Consider the following 4,185-nt stretch of genomic DNA (forward strand, 5'->3'; position numbering starts at 1 on the left):
ACAGCTAGTTGGAACAGGTCCTGAGAGTTGACAAAGAACAGATTCAAAGGAGCTGTAGACAGGTACAGACAACGGCGTGACTTTCCAGTTCTCGCGATAGATTACCGCGAGACCTCCACCACGGCCGGACATACGGGGTTGGCAGGTGTAAACAAACCCCGGAGGGGTGGAGTTGTTGGGCTGTTGCGACGTCTCGGTCAAACAGATAAAGTCAAACTTACGATCCGTGAGTAGATCCCGAACTAGATGACCCTTGCTTGTAAGCAGTGTTGGTCAAGTTACTTGAAAAAAGTAATCAGTAACTAATTACTGATTACTTCCCCAAAAAAGTAATCCCGTTACTTTACTGATTACTTATTTTCAAAAGTAATTAATTACTTAGTTACTTAGTTACTTTTAAAAACACGATTTACAACCTGAAGAGGTGATAAAGCGATAGATCTTTCAGCCCAATTCTACTTCCTACATAATCCATCATACAAAATGTAATCAAATGGAAAAGTCTCTTTTTAAAACTTGTTTTATTAGTTTTAATCTTTTAACTTTATGCATCAAGCAAAAATTTAATTATATGCAACATTCTCTGACTGGAAGAAATTAGTTTAACATTGAAACCTATTTTCTGCACATTCCAGCACATAAAATAAAATATTTTGTGTGTTTACACTCAGTCTTTCAAATAGATGCAAGTAAAACCCAGCAGAAAATTATAAAGACACATCTCCTGGATGCACTGGTACGCATCTTCAGTGATGTATCCTAGGGTCATCAGGTGTTTCGGGTCTCACAACATCATACACCCTCGCCCAGGCGACCCAGCCGGGGGTGATCAAGCCCCGACTTGCGTACTAGTAGCTACCCACGGATCAGCCCTCTTGATCCACAGCCACCTTGTGGCTTTCTCTGCCGCTTCACTCACAGCCTGGATGGCCCTCTTCTTGGCTGCCCCAGCCACGCCCAGCCGCCCTAGGGCTTTGCAGAGTGATCGTCCTGCAAAGCCCCTACAACCCACTTCTATGGGCTCATAGAAAGTCTTCCAGCCCCTTCCCCTGCACTCCTGCACTAGTTCCTGGTACTTTCCTCGTTTCCTTTCATTGGCCTCCTCAATCCGCTCTTCCCAGGGCACTGTGAGTTCCAGCATGATCAGCTGTTTTGAGGCCTCAGAAATAATTATCATGTCTAGCCGGAGTGATGTTTCTGCAATGTTCTGAGGGAACTTTAGTTGTTTACCCAGGTCAGCCTGTAGCTGCCAATCAGAGGCTGTGTTGAGGAGGCCAGTTGTCAAATGTGGGCGCACCTGGGGTTTCTCTCCAGCCTTAATAAAGAGATTGCCTTCCTCGGAGCATGATGATGCTTGCTGGTGCTGATTGCTGAGGCAATCTTTTCAGCAACTACTCTGAGCACCTGGTCGTGCCGCCAACGATACCGATCATCGGCCAGGGCCCTTGGGCAGCTGCTAAGGAGGTGTTCTAGGGTCCCTCTTCCAGAGCACAGGGGACAGGCAGGTGTCTCGCTCTTTCCCCACAGATGGAGGTTTGCTGGGCTTGGCAGAGTGTCGTATACTGCCTGCACTAGGAATCGGATCCGGTGGAAGTCTGCCTGCATGATGTTTGCCCAGGTGACCTTGCGCTGCAAGGTGCTCTCCCACCTTGTCCATGCTCCCTGCCGCTTAAGGCCTACAGCTCTACTTACTCGCTCCTCCTCCACACCTGCTCGGACCTCTTCCTGGAGTAGCTGGCGTCTCTCCTTTCCCTGTGCCCTGCTGACCTGGGCCTTTGGGACATACCCCAAGCCTGCTCCCCCTGTTGCTAAGACCCCCATCAGTGTTTTCTGCCTTAGGCGTGACTCCGCCACCTCAACTGCCTTCTCAGCCTTCCACTTTCTTCCTGTCCTTACCTCAATACCTGCTAATGCCACCTTGCAGTCTTTAGAATCTCTGTACTGTAGGGCTTCTCGTGTGCGAGCCACCTTGAACTCTTCTGTGAGACCACTGAAGGGTAACTGCACGCTGTTGCTTGTCCCATACAAGGCAGCGCTGGTGAGACTGCGGGGAAGTCCCAGCCACTTACGAAGAAAGCCACTGATCTTTCTTTCAAGGGATTCCACAGTAGTTATTGGAACTGTATAGACAAGCAAGGGCCACAGGATTCGGGGCAGGATTGAATGCTGGTAGATCCAGGCTTTAAATCTTCCAGGCAGGCCGGACTTATCCACCTTAATAAGCCACGCTCCCAGCTCCTCATTTGCCTTCTGAATAGCAGTAGAGTCTTTCAGGCTGGAGTCAAAGAGTTTCCCCAAGCTCTTAACTGGTTGTTCCGTTATGGATGGAATAATGGTTCCTGAAATTGAGAACCGGAACTTGTCCGTCACCTTGCCCTTCTTCAGTACCATCGATCTTGACTTGGAAGGTTTAAAACTCATCCTTGCCCATGAGATGAGTCTCTCAAGACCTTGCAAGATCCACCTACACCCGGGAACTGATGATGTTGTAATGGTGAGGTCATCCATATAGGCTCTGATAGGGGGCTGACGAACACCTGACCTTGTTAACGGCCCTCTGCACTCCACCTCCGCAGCCTTTACCACCATGTTCATTGCCAGGGCAAAGAGCGTAACTGAGATGGTACAGCCTGTTATTATACCTTTCCCGAGTCGGTGCCAGTCTGAAGTAACTGCCCTAGAAGTGACCCTAAGCCTGAAATTGGCGTAATAGTCCAGGATCAGGTCCTTGATCTTGCTGGGAACATGGTGGAGGTGTAAAGCATGCTCAACCAGTTTGTGTGGGATCGACCCATACGCATTAGTCAGGTCCAGCCACAATACAGCTAGGTCGCCTCTGTTCTCATGGGCTTCTCTTATAAGGTGTGTAACTACACCAGTGTGCTCTAGGCAACCAGGAACTCCTGGGATCCCCCCCTTCTGAACTGATGGATCAATGTAATTGTTTCTAAGGAGAAACTCGGTCAATCTCCGGGAGACAATGCTAAAAAACACCTTCCCCTCCACGCTCAATAGCGAGATGCTCCGAAACTGGTTTATGTTTTTCGAATCCTCCTCTTTGGGAATCCAGACTCCCTCTGCGCACCTCCACTGATCAGCAACTCTCCCTCTCCGCCATATCACCTTTAAGATCTTCCACAGGTGGCGAAGCAGCTCTGGGCAGCGCTTATAGACAAGGTAGGGTACGCCACTGGGACCTGGGGAGGATGCTGAGCGGGCTGCTTTGATGACCTCACACACCTCCTTCAAACTTGGCTCCGTCAACTTGAACTCTGCTGATGGTGGGGCAGGGTTGATGAGAGCTTTGTTTGGTCCCAAGTCTTGTTCCCTCAATGGGTCACTCATTGTCTCATGAAGGAAGTTATTCACCTCCTCTGCTGAGCACTCCAACTGCCCACTTCGCTTAACCCCAAGCAATTGTTTGGAAAAGCGAAAGGGATCAGCAATAAAAGCTGCACGTTTCCTGGCTCTCTCTCTTCCTCGCCTTCTGTGCCATTCTGCTCTACGGAGGGTAATCAACTTCTTCCGCAAGATGTTATGCAGTTCCTCTAAAGCTTGCTTCTCCTCCGCATCAGCGTTCTTGAACTGCTTCTTAAGGCTCCTGAGCTCCTGGCGCAGTTGATGAATCTTCATGGCCCTGCGGTTCATGGTGTAAGGGGTCTTGTTGTTACACTTCTCGATCAGGCCGAACCTTTCTGAGGCGTAGCTGACTATGATGGTGGTCATTGTTTTAAGCCTGCTGTCGGCATCTCTTTTGGCCACAGCTTGTATGATGTTGGAGACATCCTCATCAAACTTCTGCCACTCGCTCCGGCTGCTGGCTGGGGGCCACTTAATCCGCTGTTGTGGAACTACACTGCTTGGATTGGAAGAGTCCAGTGCATGGAGGGACTGGGCTCTGTGGGGTGCCTCCTGGCCGGGCTCCTCCTGCGTCTCACCAGGTTCAGGACCTGTGCGTTGCACCTCACTCTCCCGCTCCAAACATTTCATTCTAGCCTGATGGACCTTTAGGCCACGCTGGTTCTTACACAGCTTGCCGCAGATACATGTCTTACTCGTAGTCCAAATAAAAAATAAATAAAGTCAAAGACTCAGCGGTCCTGTTGCTCTATTTTCACCTGTAAAGCAGGAGTGGGGCAGGCGGAGGGTTACCCTGGTGCAGGTGTGCTGCGGTCAGTGGAAGAA

At 49.8% G+C, this 4,185-nt stretch overlaps 1 pseudogene; it reads right to left on the reverse strand.

Moving 5' to 3' along the window:
* Positions 1-792: 792 nt before the first annotated feature.
* On the reverse strand, positions 793-3,894 carry LOC146697673 (uncharacterized; annotated as a pseudogene).
* Between the last annotated feature and the right edge of the window lie 291 nt (positions 3,895-4,185).

The sequence above is a fragment of the Copadichromis virginalis genome, linkage group LG12, assembly GCF_057382275.1.
Source record: "Copadichromis virginalis isolate Kocher_CV1m ecotype Utaka linkage group LG12, C_Virginalis_male_GT1.1, whole genome shotgun sequence".
Lineage (NCBI taxonomy): Eukaryota > Metazoa > Chordata > Actinopteri > Cichliformes > Cichlidae > Copadichromis > Copadichromis virginalis.